This window comes from Manis javanica, chromosome 11 (genome assembly GCF_040802235.1).
Source record: "Manis javanica isolate MJ-LG chromosome 11, MJ_LKY, whole genome shotgun sequence".
NCBI lineage: Eukaryota > Metazoa > Chordata > Mammalia > Pholidota > Manidae > Manis > Manis javanica.
This window is the reverse complement of record NC_133166.1, coordinates 63596545-63610210: the sequence shown is the minus strand read 5'-3', so window position 1 is coordinate 63610210 and position 13666 is coordinate 63596545. Positions and strand designations below refer to the sequence as shown.

General features: G+C 41.3%; 1 protein-coding gene across 5 annotated transcripts in view; it reads right to left on the bottom strand.

Annotated features, from left to right (window-relative positions):
- Positions 1–13666, bottom strand: part of EXT2 (exostosin glycosyltransferase 2) — a 188009-nt gene that overhangs the window by 12443 nt on the left and 161900 nt on the right. The gene's annotated exons all lie outside the window — the stretch shown is intronic.

Here is a 13666-nt window from a genome sequence, read left to right as displayed (position 1 = left end):
CCATTTGGAAAGGTTCTTAGAGACAGTTTTGTTAAATAGAATTTGATATATTGGGAGCAAGGTATTTCCAATCCCTTTCCCATGTTTTTCTGTATAATTTGGTTTACCATTTAAAAGAGAGGATGTTCATCCCATTAATGAGTATTGACAATTTACCAGCTGTCCATGGCATCACTTTTCATCCATTACCAGACCCCCACACAGCAGAGTTCCCAAGGGCCCAGTCCTGAGCCTTATTCTCTTCTTTAATCTCTCTCTCTAAGCAATCTCATTAGTTTCTTTCACTTATTTAAAGACTATAATCCAAACACCTCAAAATTTAGGTTTTACCCTGAATGTTCCTGAGATAATTACTTAATATCTTCAACAGGATTAATAATAGGCATCTCAAACTTAACATGTCCAAAGCATAACTCTTGATTCCTTATCTCCAGATAAATCATTCTCTCAATCATCTCGTCATCAATAAATCATCTACCCAACTGCTGAAGCCTCAAAGCTAGGAGTCAGCCTTTATTCCTTCCTTTCCCTTTTACCCAACCCAATCCACTAGCAAGTCTTCTGGCTCTACTTCTGACTACCTCTTACCATTCCTATAACCACTCTTTCTAGCTCAAACCACTATCATCCCTCACCTAGATTACCAGGCTTCTAACTTATCTCCTTGCTTCCATTTTCCTGCTGTTCCAAACCACTATTTACAGAGCATCCCTAAAAGGACTTTTCTTAATAGAGTATTAGGGTATTCTGCACAGGGTAATTCAACCAGTGGGCTCTATCCATAGATAAAGCATATGGTCATATGTTACAGCAACCAGAGAACTCCCCAGCATACAAGTGTCACTGAGGCCATGGAGGATGCATCACTGCTTTCCCAAGGGCACAGCCAATATTCTACCACTACCCCTTTTAGTGTGCTAGCACTGCTGTAACAAAGTAACACAAACTGGGTGGCTTAAAACAACAGAAATTTAGAAGTCCAAAATCAAATCACTCCAAACCTCCATCTTCGAATGGCTTTCTGCCTTCTGTGTATCTCTGTGTCCAAATTTCTCCTTTTTATAAGGATACCAGTCAAATGGGATTAGGGTCCACCCTCATGACCTTATTTTACCTACATTACCCCTGAAAAGAACCTATTTCCAAAAAAAGGTTACTACGGGTTAGGATTTCAACATACCTTTCTTTGAAGGGCACAATTCAAGTCTTAACACCCCTTTCCTCAGAATCTTTAAGAAATGTTCGATAAAAGAACAACAAAAAAAGATGGCTTTTTATTGACTAAGAATATTATGTTCAGATATTATTCCAAACTCCTAAGCATGTTCTAAAGGGCCTACCTACTATCCAACTTCTTCTCTTAATGTTTCCCCACATTTCAGCAACCTTTCTGTTATTTTACCGTGACTGGACTTCAACACTTTGCACCTGCTATTTCTTCTGACCAGAGTGTTCTCACAGCTCTTCAAAAGGCTAGTTCCTGCTCATCAGTCAGGTTTCCACTTAAATGTTACCTACTTTGAGAGGCTTTTTCAAATCTTCCTATCCAAGGTAAACAATATCTCCCAACCAGCCTTTCTTCATCACATCCCCTTCCCCATGCTTTTATTCAATACCCTTTCATTTTTTGTAACTGTTTGGGTTATTTATTTTTTACTTATTTATTATTTCCCCCTTGAAGAATTTAAACACCAAGAGGACAGACACTTTGTCTTATTCACTAAGGTATCAAAGAGCGGTGCTTGGCCCATGACTGCTTGGCACCTGCTGACTACATGAATAGGCAGAATCTCAGCGGGCAAAATACTGAGAATAAAAGAGGGGACCAAAGATCCTTTTTCATTTCTTCACAGCCAGAGTGAGTAGACTCCTTAGTTTAGAAAGGAAGTCTACAACAGTACTGATCAACAGCTACCACTAATGACACTGTGATACCCTCTGTGTGTGAGACCACGGTAATAATTACGATCACTAACGCACAGATTTCAAATTGCTTTCCCACAAGTGGGGAAAGGTGTATTGGCTAAGTCATTACTCTATCTTGCTCAGTCCTCCCTGTGATCACCTATATGCTTTTATGGGATGTCTGATCTGGGTCTTAAGCATGGTCTGGGGCTGTGAAAAGAGCTTTCAGAGCTTCCCTATGTGTGCAACCAGCTCACCTAACAAGCCTCCCAAACACACAACCTTGGCCTCATTAACACCATGTTGTAACCAACAGAGTTAATCAGTCACAGGCTTCACTGTAATAGCTGCAGACAAATGAATCCATGTCAGACATTTCCTCAGATGTGTAATGCTGCTGCTATGTTCTCTATTCCAGGGTTTGTATTTGAGCAGATTAAAATAATATGATACTAGTACAATTTTATAGAGCCCAGAGCAACAACACAGGATATGAGCCATAACTTCGTTTTGGTCTGTGGGCCTGGGAGACAAATGCGTGCCCAGTTTCCTTTTCTGAATGCCAAGCACCTGCCTGCCTGTTCACATCACACCAGGACCACAGTCACCAGTTTACCTCAATGGAATTGAAGAGATTTCTGAAGGGCTCCAAGCACAGGTAACTAGGGTAAACACCAGGGACAGGTGAAGAGGAGAAGGAGTGGGAGAGGGAGGCATCCATTCAGTTGGCACTAGATGAAAGATGCACTGCCCATCCACTCTGTATTACTCTGAGTCAACACAGCTCCCTCACCCATGCAGAAGTTCACATCACTTCCCCAAGGAGTTCTTCTTTTCAAGCCCCTGTTTGCAGCAACAATAATATTGGCTCAGTTTTAGGGTTGAGTGCTGTTAAGGTTTCAGTCTGTTCCCTGCTGGCTGAAGCCACTTATCTGCTTCTCTTAATTTGGTGACACTGGGTGACAGAATGCTCAACTATGCTGCTCTAAAAGCATCAGGGGTGTCCTGAATTTCAGATTCCTTTGGAGCTTTAGTGAGTACTGTTCCTCATGCAGGGCCTCTCCGCTCCTGACTGATTCCAGGCAGCTGGATACAATCAAGATACCATCCTTGTCACTTCATCTATAACTCTACAGCTGACTACAGAATCAAAACGGAGTGGAACAGAATGGGGTGGGCCTGCTCTAATGGAGCCCCAGCGTAGTACAAAGTCGATTATGTATGTAGTAAAGCATTTTCCTGGCCAGAAGAGCAAGAATTCAAATTCTGCCTTCTCTCCTCATGGCTACCCACCTCCCATTCTAATACAACTTTTTTTTTTTACCTCAGGGAAATTATCTGGGGTCAGCCTTTTGTCATTACTAACAGATGCCTTCATATATTGTAGTGTGGGCATTTGAAACTTCACCTTACATCCCTGTAGTTGTAGTAAGAGTGCTTCCACTGCAGTGTTCAAGTCACAATGCCATCATTCAATTGTTTGCCTATACTGTTGAAGTCCTCCATACATGGTGTTCTAACCTATTTTTAATCACACACATCTTTTAAGACAGAACCCTATGTCTGTTACAATAAACTCTATGTTTTGGTTAGGGTCTTGGCAATAATTTAACAGCTGTTACATTTGGGGCCTATTCCACAGCACTATTCAGGGATTCTAACAACATAATACCATCCTCTAGTTGTATCCTCCAATTCCCTTCCATTCTAGTTTCTATAATCTTGGCCCTAACTGCCTCTTACCTGGCTTATGGGCATTTCCTCCTCTCTGGACTCCGAGCTGTGCTTACTTGGCTATTTCTGAAGTTGTCTAGCTACTCTTATTTCTTTCTTAAACTTTCTGAGCTCTTTTGAGGCTTCCGAATATTAAGGGATCAAACTAAGATCTTCTACCTTTGTCTAAAAGGCACAGAGAGAAGGTGGCCTAGGTTACCTCTACAGGAAGTACACAGAAGGACATGGTTAAAGTAGGTCCAGAACTAGCTCTGCCATGGGGGAGGTGTGCAACTGACCTATTCATGTCCTGCTTTTACTCTGCCATCCGCAGAATAAGTAGCTGAATTAAGCGGCCTCTAATGTCTTTTGAGGGCTAAAATCTTTTATCTTCTTACTTACTAACCTACTCCCAAGGAAACTAACTCATCAACTGTGATTAGTTGCAGGCTGTAAGTTTCTAAACAGCATGGTCTGCACTATTTAACTTGTTTAAAAGGTCATACACATATGGGTACCCAATAAATGTTCCTGAAAAGAGAATAAATGCACTATATTCTAAGCCAGTTTAGAGAGTGCATTTTAAACTCAGGGTGTGTGAAAACCACAATTAGATTCAGGAAACAGACTAGGGGGAGAAGGGGGAAGGTGTAAGAACAGGTGGTGCCCATCTGGGATATAGTTATGAAATCAAGGGTCAGCTCTAGAAGAAAAAGTAGTTCTCTGAAGTGGCTGCCACAGTCATCACACTTTCAAAGGCATGGTTCCACAGGGATATTGCTACTGGGCAAGAGGGAGGCCACATGTATCAGGATTTGTGAGCCAAGAGATGGACTAAGACATGCTGAGGGAAATGCTAGGCATATGGACCCAAGGTACATCCCACTAGGCCAGGGTTTCTTTCCTCTCCTTGCACACACCCCCTGGGTTTTGTCACTCCCCAGCCATTGAAATGGACCAGAACTCTACAAATGAGCCCAAATCCTGTGGTCACATGTCCAGGTCAGACAAGGCAGAGCTACAAGGGATCCAACTTGCAAACGTCTTTGAATTAGTGGCCCTCTTCTCTTCAGGCTTGTCTTGCATGCTGCCCAGATGGGAAAGGGTTATCTGGCTGGATTCCAGTTCCTAGCTAGTTTCCACAGATGAGCCAGTTATTGGATTCACTCTCAGCCCCCTGGGAACAAAGCTCACTTTTTATATTTAGAATTTCCCAAAATGAAGTGGAGAGACTGAGTGGCTTCATTTTTAAATCATGCTTTTAATCACATTGGTTGGTAGTTTTGTCAAGGGAATGCTCTGCAAAAAGCCAAACAGCCTTTGTCCATGCCTGGGACACAATTAAATGTTAATGCTAGACATCTAGAGCAAGGGAGCCCTGAAGTTGTCCCCTGGAGTTCCCTAAAGCTGACTGGTTTTGATAAATCTATGTACATGTCATACATGTCATGTTACATATTAAGATTTACTTGTTAGATCAGTTCAGTCTGTCTGAGAGATGGACTTGTCAACCCAAGGCAGGTTTCTGCTTAAAATAAGCCAAGTAGGAAGACCAGTATTCATAGGAAAGCTTCTTGGGGTTTGGTAGCAATCCTATTGCCCCAATCTGGCTGGAGGTTAGTACCTTGGTGTTGGGGAGTATGATCTCCATTCCTTCCAAGTTCTTTCTTCATGCCTGAGGCAGTGATGAAGGCAAAGAGGTAGACAGGGCTGGCCATAGTTGACAGAGGAATGTGTGCTATTAAATGTTCCAACAGTTACCATTTTTAAGAAGACAAATACTGAAAAAGGTGACTTTAAAACGTTTGCCTCATTCCTGTATCTGTACCATCTCACTAGATGGTCTTCCAGGCATGGTAAGGAGAAAACTCACAATTTGGCAGTCTGAGCCCCTGACCCCTGCCCACACTATCTCCGAGACTTGCAGCCAGAGGTCACTTGGAAGGCAGAGCTCACTTGGCCCAGTTTCCCACTGTACATGAGAAGGCACAGCTGGAGAGAATGTGGCTCTCCCAAGGTGACCTGGCAGGTTCAACCCTAAGCTGGCTCCTACCTCCCCGTGCAGTCACACACATCTTTGTTCATGAGGTCATATGACTTTCCACTCATCTGATTCTAAAAAGCACCTCCTCTCCCAGCATCAGTTCCTCACTTGTAAAACAAGTCAGACTCTGAAATCACATTCGGTGCCAGTGTTCTTTAGATGCTAGCAGCAGAGGTAGCAGAGTCACACACGGATGCTGAGTGACCAAGCCGGTCGGGCACAGGACAGAGCGAGGCGAGGTGTGGAAAATGACAGGGCTCTTGGCTCCCCTCAGTGCTTGTCTTCTAAAAGCTGAAGGCTCTTCATGCGTGCGTGTGGTTTCCATGTAGTAAAGAAAGCCACACGCTCACACACAGGAGAAAAACTCCTATCAGCTGTGTAGCAAACTAGTAAGATTCTACATAGGACATCCGAGGGCCTACTGGAACCTTGTAATCTGTGAGGCTCTGGGACAGAGAAGGAAATAGAAGCAAAAAGTGGCTGAATGAAAGATTAAATTCAACTACTACTTTTCAGGAGGCAATGAATCTCTTGAGAGATAATAAAGGGAAGAAAAGACACAAGTTTGAGGGGATGGGAGGAGGATGAGATGGGTCAGGATGGGGTCATGGACTTTCTAATTTTATGCTCCTTAAGACCCACTAAACATGAAATCATTTTTATTTCCATAACCTCAACTCCAGGGGTGGGCATACTATCATTAAACCAGGTCCCAGGGGATTGTTTAATATAGCTAAAAGAAGAACAGTCATCATGAGCTAATGCGATTCTACACAAATGGAAATAAGAGAGTTCCATTTTTATAAATAATCATTATTAAGCATTCAAAATTTCAAGTTATTTTGGTGAGATCCAATTTAAATGACAGAGGACCAAAGCTATTGGCTCTGTCCAGCAATGAGGAGCTCTCCTTACTTTAAGTCACTGCCCTAGTGACTTATGTTTGCAGTCAGGATGCTATTGCAAAACTGGCCAAATTTTCATGTTCTTTTTACTGGGCAAGGCAGAAATTGGCATTGACCATAAATTCATAATCCTGGCTAACTGTGAAGCATGTATGCAGTTCCAAAATGATTATTTAATCAGTTAATTTCATCATGGTGCCCTATCTATGTCCTTAAACCCATAATCTTTCAGTGGAGCATCAAGGAGCATCAAGAGGGACTCTTTAAGATTATGTATTTATATTCTAACTCTACTAAAAAAACTATTTGGGGTGGTTAACAATAAAAGGCAAAAACAAGAATAAAGTGCAAACTCTCAAAATAGATGATGTCCTCAACAACATTTAAAAAAAAATCCTGAGATTTTCTATCTTAAAAATATTAATCCTGGAGGGGTGGAGCCAAGATGGTGGCGTGAATAGAGCAGCAGAAATCTCCCAAAACCATATATATATTTGAAAATACAACAAATACAACTATCCCTAAAAGAGAGACCAGAAGATACAGGACAACAGCCAGGCTACATCTACACCTGCAAGAACCCAGCGCCCCACACCCCAGCTCCGGGCGGGAGGAGAGGAGTCGGAGCAGGGAGGGAGAGGAAGCCCAGGACTGCTAAACACCCATCCCTAGCCATCCACACCGGAGTGCAGACACACAGTGCATGGTGTGCTGGAAACTAGGGAAGCAGCACAGTAAGACCTGTGAGTGGGTCCCCATAGCTGGCACCCCTGGGACAAAGAAATGCGAGTGCTTTTTGAAAGACTTAAAGGGACAGGGACCCTACAGCTGGATGGAAACATCCCGGGACACTTAGCCCAGCAGCTGGGAATCCCAGGGAACTACGGGTGCCCTAACTCCCTGGGCAGCAGCACAGCTTGGAGGCCTCTCACAGAGATAAATAGCCTCCCACCCATTTCCCCTCCAACACCGCTCCACCATAGTGGAGCAGCAGCCTGAGGCTGGCCATGCCCACAGCAGCAGGGCAGAGTTTCTTCCAGTGGCTGGGCAAGAATTAGAAACCCCATCTCGCACAGCTGCCCAGTACAAGCCGCTAGGGGTCACCATTCTCCCAAGAGAGGAAGGCCATAAACCAGCAAGAAGGGATGTTCTCCCAGCTAACACACATGCCAGCTCCCCACAACTACCTCTATCGCAATGAAAAGGCAGAAGAATTTGATACAGACCAGACTAAACTAGACATCCTCCCCTGAGAAGGAACTTGGGGAGATAGACCTAACCAATCTCCCTGAAAAAGAATTCAAAGTAAAGGTCATAACCATGCTGACGGAGCTGCAGAGAAATATACAAGAGCTAAGGGATGACGTCCGGAAGGAGATTACAGAAATGAAACAACTCTGGAAGGATTTTTAAGCAGAATGGATAAGATGCAAGAGGCTATTGATGGAATAGAAACCAGAGAACAGGAACGCATAGAAGCTGACACAGAGAGAGATAAAAGGATCTCCAGGAATGAATCAATATTAAGAGAACTGTGTGACCAATCCAAAGGAACAATATCCGCATTATAGAGGTACCAGAAGAAGAAGAAAGAGAAGAAGGAATAGAAAATATACTTGAAGAAATAATTGCTGAAAACTTCCCCAAACTGGGAGAGGAAATAATTGTTCAGACCATGGAAGTACACAGAACTCCCAACAGAAGGGATGCAAGGAGGACAACACCAAGACACATAATAATTAAAATGGCAAAGATCAAGGACAAGGACAGAGTTTTAAAGGCAGCTAGAGGAGGAAAAAGGTCACCTACAAAGGAAAACCCATTGGACTAGCATCAGACTTCTCAACAGAAACCTTACAGGACAGAAGAGAATGGCATGATATATTTAATGTAATGAAACAGAAGGGCCTTGAACAAAGAATACTGTATACAGCATGATTATCATTTAAATATGAAGGAGGGATTAAACAATTCCCAGACAAACAAGAGTTAAGGGTATTTGCCTCCCACAAACCACCTCTACAGGGCATTTAGAGGGACTGCTCTAGATGTAAGCACTCCTAAGGCTAAATAAATGTCACCAGAGAAAATAAAATCACATGAAAGAAAGAAGATCAACCAAATACGAACTAAAGGCAAAAAATAAAATAAACTACTCACAAAATCAGTTAAAGGAAACTCAAAAGAGCACAGAATAAAACACCCAACATATAAAGAATGGAGGAGGAGGAATAAGAAGGGAGAGAAAAAAAGAATCACCAGACTGTGTCTATAATAGCTCAATAAATGAGTTAACTTAGGCAGCCAAGATACTAAAGAAGCTAACTTTGAACCTTTGGTAACCACGAATCTAAAGACTGCAATGGCAATAAGTATATATCTTTCAATAATCAGCCTAAATGTAAATGGACTGAATGCACCAATCAAAAGACACAGAGTAATAGAATGGATAAAAAAGCAAGACCCATCTATATGCTGCTTACAAGAGACCCACCTCAAACCCAAAGACATGCTCAGACTTAAAGTCAAGGGATGGAAAAAGATATTCCATGCAAACAACAGGGAGAAAAAAGTAGGTGTTCCAGTACTAGTATCAGACAAAATAGACTTCAAAACAAACAAAGTAACAAGAGATAAAGAAGGACATTACATAATGATAAAGGGGTCAGTCCAACAAGAGGATATAACCATTATAAATATATATGCACCCAACACAGGAGCACCAGCATATGTGAAACAAATTTGACCAGAACTAAAGGAGGAAATAGAATGCAATGCATTCATTTTAGGAGACTTCAACACACCACTCACTCCAAAGGATATATCCACCAGACAGAAAAATAAGTAAGGACACACAGGCACTGAACAACACACTAGAAGAGATGGACCTATAGACATCTATAGAACTCTACATCCAAAAACAACACGATACACATTCTTCTCAAGTGCACATGGAACATTCTTCAGAATAGAAAAAATACTAGGCCACAAAAAGAGCCTCAATAAATTCAAAAAGACAGAAATTCTACCAATCAACTTTTCAGACCACAAAGGAATAAAACTAGAACTAAATTGTACAAAGAAAGCAAAAAAGCCCACAAACACATGGAGGCTTAACAACATGCTCCTAATTAATCAATGGATCAATGACCAAATTAAAATGGAGATCAAGCAATATATGGAAACAAATAACAACAACAACAACACAAAGCCCCAACTTCTGTGGGACGCAGCGAAAGCAGTCTTAAGAGGAAAGTATATAGAAATCCACACATACTTAAAAGAAGGAAGAACAATCCCAAATGAATAGTCTAATGTTACAATTATTGAAATTGGAAAAAGAAGAACAAATGAGGCCTAAAGTCAGAAGAAGGAGGGACATAATAAAGAGCAGAGAAGAAACAAACAAAATTGAGAAGAATAAAACAATAGCAAAAATGAATGAAATCAAGAGCTGGTTCTTTGAGAAAATAAACAAAATAGAGAAGCCTCTAGCCAGACTTATTAAGAGAAAAAGAGAATCAACACACATCAACAGAATCAGAAACGAGAAAGAAAAAATCATGACGAACCCCACAGAAATACAAAGAATTACTAGAGAATACTATGAAAACCTATATGCTAACAAGCTGGAAAACCTAGAAGAAATGGACAACTTCTTAGAAAAATACAACCTTCCAAGACTGACCAAGGAAGAAACAGAAAATCTAAACAAACCAATTACCAGCAAAGAAATTGAAAGTCATCAAAAAACTACCCAGGAACAAAACCCCTGGGCCAGATGAATTTACCTCGGAGTTTTATCAGACATACAGAGAAGACATAATACCCATTCTCCTTAAAGTTTTCCAAAAAATAGAAGAGGAGGGAATACTCCCAAACTCATTCTATGAAGCCAACATCACGCTAATACCAAAACCAGGCAAAGACACCACCAAGAAAGAAAATTACAGACCAATATCCCTGATGAACGTAGATGCAAAAATACTCAACAAAATATTACCAAACCGAATTCAAAAATACATCAAAATGATCATACACCATGACCAAGTGGGATTCATCCCAGGGATGCAAGGATGGTACAACATTCGAAAATCCATCAACCTCATCCACTCCATAAACAAAAAGAAGGACAAAAACCACATGATCATCTCCATAGATGCTGAAAAAGCATTTGACAAAATTCAACATCCATTCATGATAAAAACTCTCAACAAAATGGGTATAGAGGGCAAATACCTCAACATAATAAAGGCCATATATGATAAACCCACAGCCAGCATTATACTGAACAGCGAGAAGCTGAAAGCATTTCCTCTGAGATCGGGAACAAGACAGGGATGCCCACTCTCCCCACTGTTATTTAACATAGTACTGGAGGTCCTAGCCACGGCAATCAGACAAAACAAAGAAATACAAGGAATCCAGGTTGGTAAAGAAGAAGTTAAACTGTCACTATTTGCAGATGATATGATACTGTACATAAAAAACCCTAAAGACTCCACTCCAAAACTACTAGAACTGATATCGGAATACAGCAAAGTTGCAGGATACAAAATTAACACACAGAAATCTGTAGCTTTCCTATACACTAAGAGAAATCAGGAAAACAATTCCATTCACCATTGCATCAAAAAGAATAAAATACCTAGGAATAAACCTAACCAAAGAAGTGAAAGACCTATACCCTGAAAACTACAAGTCACTCTTAAGAGAAATTAAAGGGGACACTAACAAATGGAAACTCATCCCATGCTCATGGCTAGGAAGAATTAATATCATCAAAATGGCCATCCTGCCCAAAGCAATATACAGATTTGATGCAATCCCTCTCAAATTACCAGCAACATTCTTCAATGAATTGGAACAAATAATTCAAAAATTCATATGGAAATACCAAAGACCCCGAATAGCCAAAGCAATCCTGAAGAAGAAGAATAAAGTAGGGGGGATCTCACTCCCCAACTTCAGGCTCTACTAAAAAGCCATAGTAATCAAGACAATTTGGTACTGGCACAAGAACAGAGCCACAGACCAGTGGAACAGATTAGAGACTCCAGAAATTAACCCAAACATATATGGTCAATTAATATTTGATAAAGGAGCCATGGACATACAATGGCAAAATGACGGTCTCTTCAACAGATGGTGCTGGCAAAACTGGACAGCTACATGTAGCAGAATGAAACTGGACCATTGTCTAACCCCATATACAAAGGTAAACTCAAAATGGATCAAAGACCTGAATGTAAGTCATGAAACCATTAAACTCTTGGAAAAAAACATAGGCAAAAACCTCTTAGACATAAACATGAGTGACCTCTTCTTGAACATATCTCCCCGGGCAAGGAAAACAACAGCAAAAATGAGCAAGTGGAACTACATTAAGCTGAAAAGCTTCTGTACAGCGAAGGACACCATCAATAGAACAAAAAGGAACCCTACAGTATGGGAGAATATATTCGAAAATGACAGATCCAATAAAGGCTTAACGTCCAGAATATATAAAGAGCTCACACGCCTCAACAAACAAAAAATAAATAACCCAATTAAAAAATGGGCAGAGGAGCTGAACAGACAGTTCTCTAAAAAGGAAATACAGATGGCCAACAGACACATGAAAAGATGCTCCACATTGCTAATTATCAGAGAAATGCAAATTAAAACTACAATGAGGTATCGCCTCACACCAGTAAGGATGGCTGCCATCCAAAAGACAAACAACAACAAATGTTGGCGAGGCTGTGGAGAAAGGGGAACCCTCCTACACTGCTGGTGGGAATGTAAATTAGTTCAACCATTGTGGAAAGCAGTATGGAGGTTCATCAAAATGCTCAAAACAGACCTACCATTTGACCCAGGAATTCCACTCCTAGGAATTTACCCAAAGAACGCAGCAATCAAGTTTGAGAAAGACAGACGTACCCCTATGTTTATTGCAGCACTATTTACAATAGCCAAAAATTGGAAGCAACCTAAATGTCCATCGGTAGATGAATGGATAAAGAAGATGTGGTACATATACACAATGGAATACTACTCAGCCATAAGAAGAGGGAAAATCCTACCATTTGCAGCAACATGGATGGAGCTGGAGAGTATTATGCTCCGTGAAATAAGCCATGTGGAGAAAGAGAAATACCAAATGATTTCACTCATCTGAGGAGTATAAGAACAAAGGAAAAACTGAAGGAACAAAACAGCAGGGGAATTACAGAATCCAAAAATGGACTAACAGGTACCAAAGGGAAAGGAACAGGGGAGGGTGGGTGGGCAGGGAGGGATAAGGGGGGAGAGAAAAAGGGGGTATTAAGATTAGCATGCATGGGGGGGGTGGGAGAAAGGGGAGGGAGGGCTGTACAACACAGAGAGGACAAGTAGTGATTCTACAACATTTTGCTATGCTGATAGACAGTGACTGTAATGTGGTTTTTAGGGGGGACTTGATATAGGGGAGAGCATAGTAAACATAGTATTCTTCATGTAAGTGTAGATTAAAGATTTAAAAAAAAAGGAAAGAAAGAAAGAAAGAAAAGGGGGATTACTCCTTGATAGGATAAAACTATTGGTAAATCAAAGATTAATGCATGCTTTAAATATCCTTAATTTTGATCACTTAAAGGGTGTCAGATGATCGGCTATGGAGGTACTCTTTTCTGATAATATTCCTTTCTCTTAATAAAAATAAAAAAAAAAAGAAAAGAAAGGAAAAAGCAGTTCCTGTGTGCTGACCTCCAATGAGTTCTACACAGTGGTATAGAGGGCATGTCAAAGTGTGGGCAAAGGGTCTGTTTGTTTCTATGCAGAAGATCAAGGCCTAGCTTGGCTACCCAGAAAATGAACTAAGATACAATACGAGGAGGAGCTTCCAGCATCAGCACTCTCTGGAGGACTCGTGCCAGGGGATGATCATCAAAAAGCCTCCACAGGGATCCGGGTGATGCTGCGGTTGTAGCTGCGTCCATCCCACCGTTTCCTGGTCTTGCCACTGGAATGAGGAGGGAGATGTCTAGGCTGGCATGTGCATACAGTGAGACAACGAATTTGAGTGGATCTGTACTGTTGGAACTCAACCAGGAGTTGGGAGGGGTGCAAGTTG